At 34.0% G+C, this 20638-nt stretch overlaps 1 protein-coding gene across 7 annotated transcripts in view; it reads left to right on the forward strand.

Annotated features, from left to right (window-relative positions):
• Window positions 1-20638, forward strand: part of TENM1 (teneurin transmembrane protein 1) — a 3105198-nt gene that overhangs the window by 1526581 nt on the left and 1557979 nt on the right. For 6 of the 7 annotated variants that reach the window (XM_074277949.1, XM_074277947.1, XM_074277946.1 and 3 more), the window contains one exon: window positions 5813-5908. The gene's annotated coding sequence lies outside the window, so the exon portion shown is untranslated. Of the gene's footprint in view, window positions 1-3575; window positions 3651-5812; window positions 5909-20638 lie in introns of those variants that run through there. The other variant, XM_074277951.1, reaches the window with a different exon arrangement.

Consider the following 20638-nt stretch of genomic DNA (forward strand, 5'->3'; position numbering starts at 1 on the left):
TTAAATTTTATTGTGCATCTTAAAGTGAATAGATCTAATGTTTATAGAACTTTTTTACATATTCATTATTGGATTTTGCACATTTTTAAATCATTTAACTGTATTAACAGTAATGGAATGCCACCATTATATTGTATTAATATATTTTGAAGTGAATTATGTTAAGACTGACGTGAGTTAAAATTTCTAATGGACAATCATATCCTTACAGACACTCTGTCTATCAGTCTAGTTGCTGCCACCAAATGAGTTCCTGGTTCTGCACCCAATGATGGCCAATTGAGCCTAAATGAATATATCATATCCATATTTAAATATGTTTAAAGATTTTTAAGATATTAATATGAAAACCAATAAATATGTCCATGTTTTCTTGTAAAACCAAGGAAAAATAATATTTGGAGAAAGATTTAAGAGAAATTAACATCCTGAGCTCATTATAGCTTACTGATGACTATTTTCAGCTTTGCTCCTATTTGTTTTTACTTAACTTCTAATTCTGATATGAATTATTTTATTCTTAATTATTTAATTCCAAAGGGTTTTCAGGCCATGAAAATAATCAACTCTCACCTTACTCATGACACTTTTTTTAATAAAAAATGTATTTCTTTTGTTTTTAAATCCTACCACTTAACTTGATAGGTTCTTATCAAATATGGAGTGTTGAATTTCATCTTAGGAAATTTTTTTGTTTTACTGGAAACTAGATTACTGAGTGCAGTTATTTTCAATCCTTTCTTGACTAGCTGATCCTACTGAGCATTTTTCCTATTTTTCAAATCAGTATTAAATAGCTTTGATGCTTATTGTTTTATACTATAGTTTGACATCTGGAAGAAATAAATATTACCTTTATTGTTGATATACTCTGATTCTATGGTAAATATGATTACACTTGTATAAACTATATCAAATTTCTTGTCTTCTCAATAAAAGGGAAAGAAATGGAAGAAGGGACAAAATTTGCTACTCAGAATTTTTAAAAAATAGTGTTAACATTGTTTATATATGTAATTAGTAAAAATTGAATATTAAATAAATACAGGCAATAAAGGATTAAAAAGGAAAGCTCAATTCTATTTTTGAAAAACCAGTCCTTTTCTTTTTCTTTCTAGAATAAGCTTTGATAATACATACTATCCATTCTGCAATTAAATTTCAATCTTCTCTTCCAACTGCTTTTTGAGAAACTGCTGATGGTGAGCAAAATATATGCTTTGTCTTACCACCTTTTCCTTCGTCTTCTTGGTTTCTGTCTGATATATGTGCTAATGAACAGGGAAATTGACAAAATGCAGAGAGTAGAGTGAAGGAGAAAGAGGAGGAAGGAATTATGACCCCCCCAAGCAGTCTGAGAACAACTTCTTTTTATTGTTAAATCAATATTATTTGGTGTCTCTCTCTCTATATATATATGACACACATATATATATATGCATAGATATACAGAGATTTTATATATATATATATATATATACACTATATATATACACTATATATATATATATAGTGTATATATAAATCTGTATACCCAGATAGACATACACACATATATTTATAAATGTATAAATGTGTGTATATAGAAATATATATACAGATATATGCATATATTCCTATATAGATATATATCCATACATATACCTGTTTAGGTATGTCTTTGTTCTGTATTGTATTCTGCCAGATAGTACAAAATTCCAATTTTCAATGCTAGGCTATTTTACAAGTTTTCATCAAATATATTCATCTCTGTGCTAATATATATTAAGTTATTTTATTGCCCATGATAGTAATGGTGGGTTGGCTTTATATTTCATCCTTCAAAGATTTCAAAATTATGATTTCTTGTATCATAATGGTTGAAGGGCAAAAGACATAGTAAAACCAGTTCAGATAATCTTTTTTTTTTTTTTTTTGCATATGCTTTGTCTATGTGTGGTTAACCAATCTTTTCTTCCCCCATTCCCCAACAAAGATCTCTTTTTAAGAATATTTTTTAATTTTTATTTTTTAATTGATTCACTTTTTGTTTATACATGTACATTAATTTTAAGTTATACATTTAGACTGTTCCTCCTTGATGCTTGAATTGTTTTTCTCTGGAAGTTTGTGTAGTATGTTTTCCTTGACATTATAGTTCTGGTGTTTTGCTATAATTTTCTTTGGGGTTTTCCTTGTGGGATTTCTTTCCAAAGGTGATCATTGGATTTTTTCAGTGTATATTTCTCACTCTGATTCTCGAACATCTGGGCAGTTTGTCTTGATCTCTTGAAGATTGCTATCCAGGCTCTTATTTTGGTCATGGCCTTCAGATTGACCAATAAATTTTACACTGTCTGTACTGGAACTATTTTCCAGGACAGCTGTTTTTCCAGAGATATTTTACATTTTATTCCATTTTTAATTTTTTTTAAATTTGTTTCACTGCTGATGTCTCCTAGAGTCATTAGCTTCCATTTGCTCAATTCTAGGTTTTAATGTGTGATATTCTTCAGTTAGCTTGTGTATCTTTTTTTTTCCATTTCATTAATTCTACTTTTCAAGGTGTTATTTTCTTCAGTGTTTTCCCTGCCTCCCATTTGTTCCATTGTTTTTAGTTTTTTTTAAGGAATTAATTTCTTTACAGAATTTTTTTTTGCATTTAGCCAATTGTATTTTTTTCAAGGAACTGCCTTCCTTTTCCAAGCTGTTGACTCTCTCGTACATATCTCTTGTTTCATTTCTCATTATTCTTCTTCCTTTCTTATTTGCCTTTTAAAATCTTTTACGAGTAACTCCATGAAACTTCTTTGGGCTTCAGACCAATTTATTTTACCCTTTGAAAAGATTTCCTTTCTGGATTCTGTCCTCATCTGTGTTGGTGTTTTGGTCTTTCCTGTTACCATAGTAGTTTTCTGTGTCAAGGTTCTTTTTGATTTCTTGTACATTATCTTTCCTCCTTTTTCCTCTTTTGTGCCTTTTATGGTTGAGCTCTGATTCTGGGGCAAGGAGGGCCCTGTATCAGTCTTCCAGTGCATCTCTGAGATTTGGCTTTGCGCACAGAAGCCCCTTTGTTTGGTATCTTGCTCACAGCAAGAGGTAGCTCTGCCTACTCACTCCAGGAAAAAGCCTGATTTCCCTAAGTAACAATTTTCTTTTTCTGTTGTGAGTAGAAGCTGCCCCACTGGTCTGTCCCCTCTATTTTTCCAGGACCAAGGCTCTGAATTGCTGATCTGTTGTAATTAAGACCCTCTCAAAGCTTTCCTAGACACTGACTAAGCTGGACTGAACACCCTTTTGTTCCAGTGAAACATCTTTCTTGAAGTCCTTCTAGTCTATCTTGAGCTAGAGAGTGATTTCATTCTGTCAGACTTTCTTTCTGTGGGGGGCTTGGTTTCATGTGGTGTTTGAAGGAAACTGAAAGAGCTTGATGAGCTTCCTGGCTTTACTCCACCATCTTCACTCTGTCCCTGGGACATCCACAATATAAATCTTTAAATGTAGAGACTGGTAAGATTTTTGTTGTTTCCAGATAACAGATAGACTCTTGAACTTATTTGCTTCTGTTTTATAGGTGTTGTATTCTGCTTGTTCATAGATCACTTCAACTCTTTATGGGAGTGAAGGAGACATAACTGAATTAGTAAAAGCAAGGAATTACCAGAGAGGCAGTAAGTATAGTTAATAAAAAATAAATTAAAAAAAATTTAAAAATTGGTCTTGAACTCAAAGAAGGCTGGGATGTTCTACTTCTTCCCCATATCATGTGCCTTTATTTAACCCATTAGTTCCTTTTTCAACTTTCTGAGACTTAAGGTCTAGAAAAGTTACTGACCTAGATTGATGGAGGGAATTTCATCTGGAAGTTCCTTATAATAATGAAATCACAGTGCCAGTCACATTCAGTATCCCTAATAGTAAGACCATTGAAATTCATTAGGAGTAATCCACCTAATGCCCATAAGCTGTGAGAAGAAGAATATGAATCTCATCCGTTCTTTTTCCTCAGGCCTGGCCATAACTTCAAAACCAATCTAAACAACTTGGGACCCTTTGTAGTCTTTTAGGGAAGTCGGTGTAGTAAATTTACTCCATGACATTGGTGGCAAAATCTTTCTAGGACACTGCTTCTGGTATTGTTTCTTTTTCTTTAATAAAAAAAATGACCATACTAAAAGACACTAATCAATATGGATTTCTCAATATGTAAAGAACAGAAAAAGAGGATTGTATGTGAAAATGAAACTTTTATGCATATGTTATTTGATATTTAAAGGTATTTATTACTTTATGTTAAGAATAAGTATATATTTAGTTGAACATACTGGTAACAATATTATTTTTCCTTGTCTTTGTCCCCTTCTAAAATTCTTTCCCTAATTGTTGTACTTTTACAGTTTTTTCATTGCCCTGTCATCATTTTTCTTTTGCCTATTATTGCCTCCTTCTCCACCACTGCTTTCTTCCCATCCTAAATTAAAACCTTCCCTTGTTACAAATAAGTGTAATCAGCTCTGTCAATTGAATGAATTATTATTTCTAGGCACTGGCTATTCATTGAATGTGCATATGGGATGAGGAATAATTTCTAAGTGGAATTACTCCATTGGCCAAATTAAATGTTTGAATATTATGAGGCTCCTCAGGAACAGAATATTAATGATATTGTAAGCCTCTGGTTTTACCTACCCATTCTATCCTTCAGTAATTCAATTTGCCAGACATGAAGTGCTTATTCTGTTTAAGACAAGAGGAGATATGGCATAGGAGTTAGAATGCCCCTCTGAAAGTGAGGGAGATCTGTGCTCAGGGCATTCTTCTGACACCTACTGGTTTGTAACCCTAGGCAAGTTACTTAACCTTTCAATGTTTCAGGCAACTTTCAGATACTAGCAACTATATTGGTTGAAATAATTTTCTTGCCAGGAATATTTATACTAATAAATCCCAGAACAGATACCCACTCTGCCTCCAAAAAAAAAGGTGTAAGGTGTCATACCAGACATTGGGGATACAAAGAAAAGGGAAAACAGCTTTTGCCCTCAACATGTAGAGCATTCCTTTAGTAGAAACTAATTTCTATCTCCTTTTTAGGCCACAGGCCATTATGTTAACTAAAGCAGGAATTATTTTTAACGGAAATTTTTGTGCCTTTTGTCTGTTTGCATGAAATAATCTGTTTTCAATTAATGTGTTACTATAACCTTACCACTTTATAGCTGTCATAAGTATGGGCCAAATCCTTGGTAAGAAATGTACATGAGCGCTAGGATGGTACTAGTTGGATAGAGTTCTGGACTTGGGGTCAGAAAGACCTACATTCAAATCTTCTCCAGACACTTACTGTTTGTGTGACCTTTGGCAAATCACTTAGCCTCTGTCTGCCTCAGTTTCCTCAAATATAAAATAAGGATTATAATAGCATCTGTCTTCTAGGATAATTGTAAAGATAAAAGTGAGATAATATTTGTGCAGGACTTAGTACAGTGCCTGTCTTATAGTAGGTGCTATATTAATGCTAACTGCTATCATCATCATCACCATCATCATCACCAAAGTAATTCTTCTTTGCCTTTGTGGAAAAAATGTGATTGTTGTGGCCAACATTTATTTTTAAGGCTGTAAAATAGGAATAATCCAAATATAAATGTCGCAAATTGGCAAAATGGTACATTACTTTCATTACTAATAACATCGTGATGTTTAAGTGGGTCATCAAATTACAGAGCACTGTATTTATATACTATTGGAAAATACCTATATGGAGACATCATATTTTTAAAGGAGCCCAGAAGACATTTGTATTTGTTTCTTTGTTTTTATTTTATTTTAGGAAGCTTCAGTTCAGACTGGAGTTGTGATTTGGGGAGCCACATTTCTGAAGTCGGTTTCTAAAAGCTACAGAAAATACGGGTTATTCAAATGATGGGTGAGTGTTGCATGCTTCTACTTTACTGTTTGTTTGCTATTTTCCCTTCTCTCCAAAGTAAAGGTCCTTTTCTTTTTGGGTGCTCTTTTATCAGTTCTTTCTGAAAGGCTGGGACTATCTGGGCCAGTGATCCTACCCAAGTACAAATAATGCTGTTGCTGCTAACATAATGCACTCTTAAGGAATCCTTCATTTGAAGTTGGACTTAACCTCCTTAAATTCCTTATTTGCTCACAACCTTTTGAGAACCCCTTTGACCTAATTTATAAACTCCACAAAGGATAGAATGACTTTGCAAAAGATTTTAGATAGACAATGTGAACAAAGATTTTCTTCCTTCTGTCTTTAGTGATGACTGCCCTTTGAACCTAGTAAAAATTACCTGCAGTTACTAAGGTGAATTTCCAGGTGTGGGTAACCTATATTCCAGAGTCGTCTATGTGACTCCTTACATTGTATAACAAGGGGTTGTCTAAAATAAACTATTTAACTGCATATATATATATATATATATATATATATATATATATATATATATATATATGTAAAATGATTTATAAATTTTTGACCTGTTAGAATATGAGCTCCTTGAGAACAGGGATCATGATTTTGCCTTTCGCCGTTTCCTCAACATTTAATAAAATGACTAGTGCACAGTAAACACTTAATAAATGTTATCAATTGCCCCAATCACCTCACTGGTGTTTCCACATAGTTTGACTCAATGATGTCAGAACATTTCTGTCATTGTGTCACTGGCTTTCCACTACAGCTAGAAATATGGGTTTATCAGTCTTTGTAATTGTTTTTGCCAGGATGTTGTAGTTCATCACTGCTACCCATAGAAATAAAAACATTTAGGACAAAAAATAGATTTGATTTCAGAGAATGATATTTGAGAATGAAATTTGGATTTCTGTGCTGCAGCCTAAAATATAGCAATGATAGGCTTCTGGGTGGGGATGGAGTATGCCTAACAAGGACAGTTTTAACTATGTAACTTCAAATAAAAAGTTTTAACCTAAAAATGAAGGGAAAGGAAGACACATACAACAACACGATAACAATAGGAAGTAGCAAAGATGGGGTAAAGTATAATAATAGAGATGCCCAGAGATTAATGGGAGAAAAATTCTAAAGAAGCCAGAAAAAAACCACCTGCTTTCAGAGATCTATACATACATGTACAAATTACAAAGTATACCTGTACAAAACACAAAGTAAACTAGAAATCCTAAGGTATGGAGGCAAATTGACCTCATAAATAGATATTGATTGAAATCTGGTGGGATGGAAAGCAAAATCTAATTCAAAAAGAATAGAAGAGATTGGGGGGAAAGGGACATGTCTTGTTGAATATTAAGAAGATAGACTTCTCTGAGGAATTCTGAGAAGCATATTTTGTGGAGAAGTATTGTATAGAGAAAAAAGATAAATTTTATATAGCACTTTAATGTTTGCAAAATGCTTTACATGTATGTGCTCATTTGATTGTCATAATGATCTTGTGAACTAGCTGTCGTTGTTACCTCTCTTTGAAAGATGAGGAAAGTGAGGATGAGAGAGGTTAAGTGACTTGCCTTTGTCACCTAATTTTTAATTTTCTAAGGCAGATTCTGAACCCAGTTATTTCTATTTCCAAGTCCAGTGAAAGTTAATTGGGGAGGGGGAAGAATTGTGGGAAGATTATAGAATAAAGGAGGAAACTTGACATTTCAGAATGAATTTTTGAGAATGAATTTAAATAATTTAAATTAGTAGTAAAGCAGTCATCCAGTCTATGACAATTTAGAGAACTTTTAGAAAGATCTGACCTCTTTAATGTACCTGATTGGGGGCACTCTCTAGGCAGCAGTCCCAGCTTCTAGAAGTTTTGTCGGATAGTATGGGAGTTGGGTTGCTGATCAAATTGTTTTGTGCCCTTCATGGGTCCTAGACCTGGGGCCTAGGTACATTGATTGGATGGGTTCCAGGCTGTCACTACAGAAAAAGAGAAGTGAAATATACAATATGAGGAGCAAGAGATTTTGCAATGTTGGTAGTGCTGGGGTCTTATATCAAGGCTCAGGGGTGAAGAGGAGTACCTGAGATCCCTTATAAATAAGGCATGAATCCAAAGAATGATTACACCTGGCCTTGGATTATAGGATAAAGGAAGAGTGAAGAGGTCACAGACTCCCAGATTGAGCACAGAAAACAACAGTAAGAACCATCATAAATTAATCTACTTATTCAATGTCATCCTAGTAAACTACCAAAAATTTTATTTTATTGGGCTAGAAGAAATAATTAAAGATTCTGTGGAAAAAATAAAAGTTCAAGGAATTAATGAAAAAAATATAACAGAAGCATGTCTTACTATGTTTAATCTTAAAGTGGTAACTTTAGATGGTAATTCTCTGGTACTAGGCTAAGAAAAGATGATTGGTTGATGGAATAGAGTAGATATAAAATACAGAGTAGTAAATGATTATAATTATTTTGTGTTTAATAAATGTAAATATTTGAGCTTTTGGTACAAGAATCTACTATTTGGTAAAAATTGTTAGGAAAATTGGAAAATTGACCTGGAGAAACTAGGTTTATAGACTAATATTTTAATCCACTTATGAAAGTTAGGTCAGAATAGATACATGACACAAAGGGAAATATTATAGGTATATTAGAAGAAAAAGAAACATTTATAGATAAGAAAAGAATTTATGAATAAGTAAGAGAGAGTGTTGTGAAATATTAATTGAATAATTTTAATTACATTAAATTTAAAACTTGTTATAAATTCAAAACTCAGAAAAAAAGCAGAAAACGGGGGGATATTTAATACAGTTTCTTTGATAAAGACTTTTTGCATTAAAAATATGTAGGTAATGCTATCTGGGGGGGAAGGAGGGAAAAAATTAGAACAAAAGTTTTGGCAATTGTCAATGTTGTAAAATTACCCATGCATATATCTGGTAAATAAAAACTATTAAAAAAATGTAGGTAACTTTTGTCAAGTTTACAAGAATATGAGCCATCTGTCAATTGATAAAGAACTTGTCAAAGAATATAAACAGGCAATTTCTTGAAGAAGAAATCAAAATCATATTTCATATATATATATATGTATATATAATTTTTCATATGAAAAAATAATGCTTGAAATCATCATTTATTAGAGAAATAGAAAATAAAATAACTTTGAGATGCACCTATTACCATTTTGGCTAAAATGAGAGGAGAAATGACAAATATTTGAGGGGATATAGAAAAATTGGAATGCTAATGTGTAATATTTAAAATGTTATGTTCTCTGTTGAGGTTTTCTTGGGGTCTCTGGGAGCAGCCCTCATTTCAGTTTAGTAATCACCACAAATGCAGCCAGGGATTAAGATCTAAATCCTTTATTGTCTCTTTCCAAGTCTTGTCTCCTTTCCTGGGGCCGGGTTAGCTTTCTTATAGTCCAGATCCCTTATTATCTCCTTTCTGGGGCTGTGCAGCTTTCTGGAGGTCTTTCAGGTTGGCTTTGGTTCTGAGAGCTTGAGCTCCCGCCTGCCTTCTCTGGCTTCTGAATCTCCCTGACTGAATCCTGACTGAGGCTCCTAGCTTATATATGTTCTCTTATCAAAGGTGTGAATCTTGTAGAACTATAGTTACGTACTAAGTATATGTACTGTAGTAGAGAACTGTTAAGCACCATGCTAAATTAGATAACGATTGTCTCTATCAATTTCACTGATTTAGCACCTTGTTTCAAGTTCTGGCCCATAACACTAATGTACTGTTGGTAGAATGGTGAACTATTCCAGCAGTTTTAGAGAGCAATTTAGAATTATGACCAAATATTTATAAAGCTGTGTTTACCCTTTAACCAATAGTACCACTATTAAGTCTTCCAAGTTGATGAAAAAGAGGAAAAGAACCTATGTGTTCTAAAATATTTATAGCGGGTCTCTTAGTGATGGCAAAGAACTGGAAATTGACAGGATTTCTATTATTTTGATGGCTGAATAAGTTGTGGTATATAATCGTGCTGAATAATTACTATGCTTTAAAAATGGTGAGCAGATTGGTTTTAGAAAAAAACAAAGACAGATTCCACTCCATTGTTGTAACCCAAGATAAGTAAGGAGATAATGAGAGGGTCTTTCTGCAGGGTATACTAGAGCCGGCTCCTTCCAGCTTAGAAGAGCTGATGGTTAAATTTCCAATGTGAGTATATACCTCTTAGAAATTGGTAAATGCTATAAAACAAGGCTTGATTGATTTTTTTGTATTGTTTAGCTTTAAGAAGGAAAGGATAAAATGTTTATACTTCATTTTAAAAATGTGTCTTCCATATCCTACCCTGCCATAGTCAATTGTTAAACGTTTACCAGCATACTCTTGCCTATTTGCTTTTGTTAAGTCACCAAGTCCAGAAGAACATCTCAGGATACTGAATGAACCGACCAATGTGATGATTAAGTTGCATTCGGTGATCTTTGACAGAGAGTGGGACACAATATAGATGTAGCAAACTACAGATTATAGGTGAGTCATTTTGACCTTGATATTTGGAAAAAATATTCTAACTGGTTGTTAGAGAGATGCTTAGTGAACACCTGAAAAAGAAAGTGGAAATCAGAAAGCCAACATTTTTTATTATTATGACTTTTTATTTACAAGATATATGCATGGGTAATTTTTCAGCATTGACCCTTGCAAAACCTTTTGTTCCAACTTTTCCCCTTCTTCCTCCTACCCTCTCCCCCAGATGGCAGGTAGACAAATACATGTTAAATATGTTAAAATATAAATTAAATAAAATATATGTATACATGTTCATACAGTTATTTTGATGCACAAGAAAAATTGGACTTTGAAATAATATAAAATTAACCTGGAAAGGAAATAAAAAATGCAAGCAGACAAAAATAGAGGAATTAGAAATGCTATGTAGTGGTTCACACTCATTTCCCAGAGTTCTTTTGCTGGATGTAGCTGGTTCTATTCATTTTTGAACAAATGGAACTGATTTGATTCATCTCATTTTTGAAGAGGGCCACGTCCATCAGAATTGATCATCATGTAGTATTGTTGTTGAAGTATATAATGATCTCCTGGTCCTGCTCATTTCACTCAGCATCAGTTCATGTAAGTTTCTCCAGGCCAGAAAGCCAACATTTTTAAAAGAACCATCATGATTCATTAGCAGTGGGTCATGGCAAAATAATCTCATATCCTTTACCAACTAGGTCAGAAAAAGTGAAAAATATAGTTTACTTAGATTTCAGCTAACATTTTGTTTCTCCTGCTCATCCTTGTGGATAAGATAGAAAGGTGTGGGTTGGATGATAGAACAGTTAAATGCATTTGGAACTGATTGAATGATTAGTCTGAAAATGTAGTCATTAAATGGTGTCTACTTGGAAGGAAATCTGGAATAGAGTGACTCAGAGATGTGTGCTTTTCCTTGTTATATTTAACTTTTTAAAAAATATGACATTAAAAGCATGAACAATATGCTTATTCGATTTGTAGATTTCACATTAGATGGATAGCTCAAATATTGGATGACAAATGTGAGTAGAACTTGACAGGCTAGAGGAATGGGCTGAAGAGCAGAATCAGATGAAACTCAGTACTTTTATCAAGTAAAATCTTACATGTAGGTAAAAAAAAGTAGAAGGAAAATTGATGAGATGTGATTAGAGAGCAGTCTGTCAGAAAATGATCTGGGAGTTTTAGTGGACTACAAGCTCAATATCAATCAGCAATATGTCAAGAATTAATTCTTAAGAATCATTAAGCAAAGAACTATGGCTGTGATGAAAGAAATAATAATCCTGCTTTACTATATTCTGATCAGACTACATCTAGAAGTTGCAATTTAACATCTTAAATTTCACAAATTAGGAAAATAGATCACAGATATGTCAGAGATTATCTACTCCGGTCTTTTAATTTTATTAATAAGAAAAATGAGGCTCAACATGATTAAGTGATTTCCCCAAGTTCAAAGTTGAAGTTGGGATTTGAACCCAGCACCTGTGATGCTTAATCCAGTGCTTGTTGATATAATTTTTTTTCTCATTACTCAAAGACAATAGGAGATAGCTTTTCAGAAGATGGTTTCATCATTTTATTTTGCAGTGCTAATGATGACCATAATCAGACCACCATGAAGGAGTGAATGATAAAGCATTCATAAAGCACTTAATATTTGCTGAATATTGTGCTTAAGTACCGAAGATATGAATACAAAAGTAATACCTACCCTTAAGGATTTTGTATTATTTTTTTAAATGACTTTATATTCTAATAGAGGGAGACAGTACTTAGAGAATATTGTGAAAAGAGAGGTTTGGATTTGAACAGTTACAAAGTTATTGGAGCCAGCTGGAAATACATAGACTTTTCCTTTCCAGTAGGGGTACTGGTATTGATTTGATTCTGACTCCAGGACTAGAATGTAAGGATTAGGAGGTTGGTGAGAATATGATGAGACATGAAGTAGCCTAGATAATTTGAGCTACAAGAGCCCCCCCCCCCCCATTAGAACTGGTGTCCCAGGAAAGGAGATTCAGAACTAAATCCCTTCTCTTTTCAGTGTATCATCATTTTGGACAACAAGGCAACTGGTAATAAGATAAATTTAGAGTGAAGAGAAGCATGAATGGAGCCAGCTTAGATGAACATAATTGCAGCATATCCACAGCAATCTTAGGTATTCAAATTACTGAAAGAACACTCTAGAGTTCTTCAAACCATGTCAACATATAATTGATGCTTTAGGGCCAGGGTATCACAGGGAAAGATGATGAAAAAATATGTTGAAAAATACAGTGCAGAACTAAGGAAAAAGAAAGAAGCAAATGTTCTGCAAGTTATCCAACAGCCACATATACATACGTAAACCATGATAACTTAAGTTAAAAAAAATTCCAAAACACCCGACATATGAAGTCTCATCTTCATAGATATGAAAGTTCTAACTGAAAACCTCTATAAAGGTCTGCTTTTGAGGAGGCAAACCCTCTACTTGGTCAGACTTAGCAACAATGGTTAAAAAAAAAAAAAAAGATATTGCATGTAATTACAATGTTTCCAAACAACCCATTGATACTCTTAAATGGAAAACAGATAAAAAGAGATAGATTATCACCATATCTGTAGAAAAAATGGAAAGCTGTTGCCAAACTGAGGAGGCCAAAAAAACCTAGAACACTTGTTCTCCCTTTTAGGAAGAAAGAAATGGATCTCAAGAGGAAACCAAGTTTGGAAAATAAACTAATTTAGAAATCATTATAGATTGTGAGCAGTATCATTTTGATGAGATTGACATCCATTACCACGTGTTGGGGATTGTCACCAAATGATGGAGTTTGATAGCAATCCATATATGAAGAATTCATAATGGACTCCTCCTTGCCAAATGGTACTTTTATTTTTGAGAAAAGATTATGCACAAAATGAAGAAATAAAATAGATACCAGGAATGGTAAATAAGAAATAGATTTGGGAGAGTATATAGTTTAGCAAGGAAAGGGGTTTCAACATTTAGCAGTGGAAAAGACAAATTCCCCAGTGGGACTCATAATTAACCAGCAGAAAGGGATTTCGCCGTGAGGTTGGAGTATATCATTAAGTGGCAAACTAAATCCATCGAGGAGTTTAGCAGTATATAAGAGTTACTTAGCTATAAGAAAGATAAAGACATCATGAGACATGGGAGAGAAAAGGGGACAGGAAAGACACCATGAGGCATAGGGGAAAGGTTGAAAACATTGTGAGGCAAAATGCCTTGACAGGCTAACCTCAATATGGATTCAGCAAAGATGGCAAAGGACATGAACAAATTTATAAGGGAAATTTCACTTAGAGGTTTTGATATCTTAACTTGGCTTTCTGACTGGATATATTGGAGTGGAGAAAAGTCTGCAGAAAGTTTGGCATGAGATCAAAGTATAATAATAGAAAATATCTCAATAATATCTCCAAATCACTTAAAAGGGAAGTAACAATCACATGAAAAATGAAACAAATCTGTCAGAATTTTTATAACAAGTCATGTTCATCACCAATGTTGATGGAACCAAGAGATTTGTAATCAAATATGTTAGTCCTTAGTATATTATATTTTATACATATATATATGTGTGTGTGTGTGTGTGTGTGTGTGTGTGTGTGTGTGTTGAAGACAGAAACAACAGTTTGATCAAATGCACAGAAGAAATCTGTACAGGGGCATAATTTTGGATATATTAGAGTATCAGTTTTCAAAGTATGTGATACCAAAATCACTAGGAAAAAAAACATGCAAAACTTAAAAGGTGATTAAGAAAATATCCATTCATTCATTCATTCATTCATTCATTCATGCATGCATGCACTCATTTATTCAACTCATACATATTTACCATGTACCAGACATTGCCCTGTGCTTTATTGACTTATTTGGCTACTTTCTCATTTCTAAAAAATCTTTTTGAAAGTGATTTGCACAGATAACTATATAATATGTATACATATATTGTATTTAACATATACTTTAACATATTTAACATGTATGGGACTACCTGCCATCTAGGGGATGGGGTAGGTGGAAGGAGGGGATAATGTAGAACAGAAGGTTTTGCAACGGTCAATGTTGGAAAGATTACCCATGCATATGTTTTATCAATAAAGAGCTATAATAAAAAAAAAAAGAAAGTGATTTGCACTTAATTTGAAGGAGTTCTTGATAAAAAAAAAAGGAAGAGGAAAGATGCACAATCTGGCAGATGTTTTTTAAAAGAAGTCCATTTCACTATATCTTTATGGTTCCACAATACAGTTTGGAAGAAGAGTTTGGCAGAAAATAAAAGATGATATTTTACTTATTTTTTGATTCATACATAAAAGCATTTGACTCAGTAGTGCTTAAGTTACCTTTAAAAGATCTCCTTCAATAAGTTGTCACCAGTGCATACATTAAAATTATATAGGATTTCTTGTTATTTCAAGTGTTATGTCAAAAGGGCATTGAATTGTTTTGCCTTATTGTAAAGTGCAGGATTAGAGCAAATGGTGATAGTTAGATGTAGGAAAAGCTAGTGGGGATGTAAAGAGAAACTTCGTAATATCCTGAGCCCTCTGAAAGCTGAATGCACTGCCTTACAAAGTGAAACATTTTCCCCTCAATGCATTTCTTCAGGCATTGGATATCACTCTATGTATCAGGGAAAGATTCATGGTAGAGGTAGCATTTGAAGGAGGCCTGAAACATTGAGTAAGTTTTTACCAGATTATGGGGAATAGGCACACTGAACTTGCTTTAGAGTGCTATTGCCTATTAGAAACCAATTTTGCCTCCAAAGGATACAGATTGCCAACTATTAGAGATATTCAAAAACTAAGCCAGGAGACTCTGAAGATAATTTGAAAGGAAGTGTTTTGAGCAATGACAGCGATGCCCTCCCAAGGTGATTGATGACTTTAAGAGGGCTAGAAATCATTTGCATTTGATCAATTCTGGTTTGTTCATTGAAAAATCAGTCCTGCCACTCATATCCGCCAGCTTTCTATACACTTACGTAGCCTTTTGCTTTTGTTTGGAACATTAACCAGTCATGAACTTAAAGCATCAGCCAGTGGAAGAGTGGCTGTCATTGCTGCCCCATTCCACTATCATGTCAACAGGATACCTGTCAATCAAATACCTATTCCCAGAAGACTGCACAAGGTGTTTAGAATGGCTGTCAAGCTAGAGAAATCTGCCAGGGTTATCACTGTTGGTCCCCTTGATTTTCTTTCTTTTTCTTATGCTCCTAAGTAGTTAAAAACCAAACCAGTTGAAACAAAGAGCTCCAAATGGTAGCTGCTCATCTATTCAAAGAAATGGAACATGTTGAATAGCTCCAGAAGTTTGATACAATTCCCTATTCTTCCCCACCTCAGAATGAACCGTATATCACAGCATCCTTTCGTAGACAGCAGTCCCCTAAAACCAGAACTGCCCAAATACTTGTTATTTTTACCTTACCTTTATGAAAATGAGTAATCCAGCTCTGGGAAAGAATGATACTGATTTTTAAAAGTTATTATATTTCACATATACACAGATATGAAAATGTCATCATCACAAATGTTGACTCTATGAAACAAAGGAGAGAGTTTGCAGAGAAAGAAAGGGCCAGCTATAAAACAAGTACCAATTCTTTGACTGACTGGTTCTTTAGTTTTTGCTCTTCTTGGGTACCTGAAATTTCCATTTCTGAGCTTACAAATAATAGTCACCTCTGGAAATTAATCAAAATATGACCCTGACTCACTCTTCACAGTAAATAATTTTTGGAACTTGCCAGCTACTTAGAAATGATCTTTGAACGCTTAAAAAATGCTTGGCATATTCTAAGACCTAAAACTAGAGACATAGAGTTCCCCCTTTCTGAGTTTAAATTTCATTCATTTGAACAAATCTATTTAGTTTTTATCTATTTTATCTACCTGAAGGACCCTGAAGGAGATAATTTTCCTTGCCTTCATGAAGGTTTCAAACTATTTTAAAATTATATACCTGAATAGCACTAACATTTAGGAATATAAAGAAGAGGTAAAAAGATGTAAAACTATTGTTTTCTAAGACAATTTTTAAAAGTGTATATTAAATTTAGCATGATAGCTAATTGTTAGGATTCTTACAAGGTACTTATGCACTGAGTTCACACCTTTAAAGGAGTTCAAATCTTTAAAGGAGTTTATACCTTTAAAGGAGTTCCCTCATTGGTCCTTTAAGGAGCTCCCACAAGCCCAGGGAGTACCCACAAGCCCGTTCTCTGGGAGGATATAAGGAGCCAAGATTCAGTGGGGAGAGTCAGTCTGAATTGGGCAAGGAGAGGACTTCCTGGAAGAACTTCAGGGAAGCTTGAGGAGATTTGGAGAGCCAGGATTTCAGTAGGGAGATTCACAAGTCTAAAGGAAAAGCCTGCTCATGGACTTCCTGGAGATTCACATCTAGGACTGAATTCTGGGAAACCCACAATCCCACACTTGGAAGCAGAGTCTGATTCATTCCCACGTCTACCTTCGTGCTGGCTGGGGCTTTGGATTCAAAGGGAGCTAGAGACTGAAGCTGGCTGGAGACATTCTGACAAGAGCTCATCAGGAAACCAAGGAGAGAGATGGGCCTCTAAGAAAGCTAGCCCAGCCCCAAGTGAAGGAGACAAGGCTTGAAGGAGAAAATAAAGGATCTGGAGAAAAGATTTGGAAAGAGACAGTAAAGGACTTTAACTCCTGGCTGCATTTTGGGATTATTGAATTGCACTGAAGCCACGGCTGCCTCCAGAAGCACCCCAAGAAAACTGCCCCCAAGAGAATGATTACAATGTAGAGACAACAGAACACTACAGCTAATAAAACTGTCCTCATACGTGTTCCCTTTTGAGTTTCCTTCTGCTCTTTTGTGTTAATCACACGGTATATTCTTCCCCATGTTTCAAATGCATTCACTCCTCAACTTCACATTATAGAATTCCTGTATTCCCTCAAAATGTAATTCAAATATTTTTTTAGAAAAAATGTTTGTTAATTTCCCAATTACATGTAAAAATTTTAACATTTTTTAAAACTTTTTAAAGCTTTTTTTTAACTTTTGAGTTCCTGATCCACTTTTTTTTTTTTTGACATTTTTCACTCTTTGATAAGGCAAGCAATTTAATGTCAATATACATTAGCTTAATTTTTGTTGCCATAATATAGATCTATATCTATATAGGTATATATTATTTTTTTTTGCTTCAGCAAATGTGTTCTCATTATTAGTTTACTGCAAACGTGTTCTTTCCTTTACCTTACCTTCTTTGGGCATGTCTTTTACTGATATGAATGAGTCGAAGGCAGTATAGAATTTAGTGATATTATAATACCATTTTACTTTCCAGAATGTTTGGACCACTATGTAGCTCTACCTATACTATACCTACACTAGTATAGTTTCTCATCATAGTCCTTTCAGCAACTGTCATTTGACTTTTTTTGTCATCTGCCAGTCAAAGAAATCTCAGAGTTGTTTTAATTAATCAAATTTTATTTTTAGTGATTTAAGTTCTGTTTTCATATGGTACTAATAGCTTAAATTTTTCACCTTGAGAAATTCTTTGATAGCGGATGCCTTACATATTCTAGCAAATGTTTTAGTCTTTTGACTTTGTTAAAATATTTCCTATTGCCTTATTGACTCATTGATGTCCATCTGTTCGATTCATTCGGGTAAGATTTTCTTTATCTGTTTATGCTATTTGTTCTTCTTCCATCTTTTCCCTAAAAGCTCTAATTTCATTTAAAAAAAATCATTTACTTCATATCTTACATATGCTCTTGTAATACTTAGGGGAACTGCATTCATTTTTTTCCTGAGGCTCTGCATTTATTTATTATGGAGTTACTCTTTGCTTCTGGGGCTTCTCTAAATCTTAAGTTGCTCTTGATTGTTAAGTCCCCTTTCAGACTTTCCCCAAGATTCTTGTTCAGATGGAATGGATTGTTGATGTTTCTCTTATTTTTTATTGAAACATTGTTTTGTCTGGAATTTTTATTTTCATCTTCATTAGGGTGTTTTTTTACAGAAGTTAAGTTTGTCTGGGACGTTTCATGTTTTATTTATTTTTTGTTTGGTTTTTTTTTTTGTTTGTTTGTTTTTTTTGGCTAGGAATTTGAGGTTCTACTTTGAGAGTAAGTTAATGTTGACTTGTATGTTACAACTTGGTTTTGACCTAATTGGCATCCTCTTTCATTCCCTCCTACTTATTCAACTGGTTCTTTACTTCTTGACCTTCAGTCCTTAAATCATTTTATTCTCATTCCTGTTTCTGGCTTTACTTATTTCCCTGACAAACCTGGGCCCCTCTATTAGATATTTCAACAATTTTGTCACTAACACTCTAGCAATCCCCCAAAGGCTTTGCCACTCTCCAACTTCCTATCATGAGTCATCTTCATTATCTGCTTTCTATAACATATGAACTTTGTCTACCACAAATTAAAACTATTTAATTTCATCTAGTCGTTTGTTGCAGCATGGTAATGCTTAAACAAAGCAACTCTTGTTATTGAATTCCCACAATGGCTATTCCAAATATTTTAATATTAACATAGCTTCAAACTTATATCTATGCTCCATATACATTACTCTTAAAAGATGATTTTACCGATTTAATTGAATAAGTTGAAACTACTTACTGTAAGCATCCTTGGTTTCCCTTCTCTCTGAGATATCTGTCCTTGGCCAACTTCCTCCCACCCCTTCTTTGTGATCTCAGAGGATGTTATCACTTTTCTTTGCAAAACCAGTCATCTGGGCTCCTGTTCCCAGCCTTTTCTGCCTCCTCCATCACAACTCTGCTCTTGGATCTTCTTTAAATATCTGCTCCCCTCTTTTGAAATAATACACATTTCCCTTAACTTTGTTGCCTATTAGAACTAACTTTTTGTTTTGTTTTGTTTTTTACTGACCATCTTCTCTAAAGCAGAGCCTATACTTGATTTGTCTAATTTGTTACCAGTGCCTTAATCCATGCTAAATTATAATCTTGCTTCTACCCTCAGAATTATAATGAAATTGCTCTCCTAAAGATTACCTAATTGCCAAATTCTACTAATTATGGTTTATTCTATTTATTCTCTATAATAACTTTAGTAAAAGTGAAAATAAGGTCTTTGTGGAATAGTCTCTTCTTGATGATCAATGTCAGTTTTTTTCTTTTAATCCTTTCTCCTTTTGGAAATCTTATTTAGCAGTCCATTTAATAACACTGTCCAGAATTTTGGCTGGAATAAGCATCCAAGATCAGGCCTTGGGACATATAAAATCCATTCTCTTACTTTAGTTGGGAGTGGGGGGTGGATGGGATAATAAAAAAGTTGTCCTTAATCCAATTATGTGATCAATTTCCTTTTCTGTACAATCTCTCAAAGATCAGTGAGAGTGTTAAGTAATCAAATTTGCCAGTTCTTTAAATGACTAAAGATGTCATCTAGGCCTGATATCCCAGACTTATCAAAGCAGAGTAGTTAGATGCTCTTATATAATCTTATCATTTTATAATAATAATTCTAAGAAGAAGAATGAGCAGGAGGAAGAGGAAGGAGCAGAATTTATGGATAGAGCTTTCTATGCACTGTGCCCTATGCCAATTACTGTACAAAGGTTATCATATTTTATCCTCACAAGAACCTTAGAGAGTAGTGTCATTATTACCTCTATTTTCTCTTTGATAGTATAGGTAGAAAGGAAGAAGGTTGACCCTGGCCTAGGGTCACAGAGCTGGTAAGTATCTTAGCTAGATTTGAACTCAGAAGATGAGTTTTCTCACTCTAGACCCAGTGCTTTCTCTGCTGCACTATCTAACTGCTGTACTCTATTTTGGTTATCAGCTTTCTTTTAGGCATTTTTTGGAGCTGCCTTTTCTAGACCAAGGGTGGGAAAGAAAAAAATCTAGCCAGTAAGCATTTATTAAGCAGTTCCTATTCCCCAGGCCCACATTAAGAATTGGGCATACAAAGAAATGCAAAAAAAAACTAGCCCTTTAATCCAGCAGTGTTTCTACTGGGTCTGTATCCCAAAAAGATCATAAAAAAGGGAAAAGGACCTACCTGGGCAAAAATGTTTATAGCAGTTCATTTCTTAGTGGCTTTAAATTCTTTTCTTTTTTTTACTACCATTTTATCTCTTGTTTCTTCACAATTATGTGAAGAGCTTAACAAATTGTCTATTTTAAATTTTTTTTTTTG

This window comes from Sminthopsis crassicaudata, chromosome X, assembly GCF_048593235.1.
Source record: "Sminthopsis crassicaudata isolate SCR6 chromosome X, ASM4859323v1, whole genome shotgun sequence".
Classification (NCBI taxonomy): Eukaryota; Metazoa; Chordata; class Mammalia; order Dasyuromorphia; family Dasyuridae; genus Sminthopsis; species Sminthopsis crassicaudata.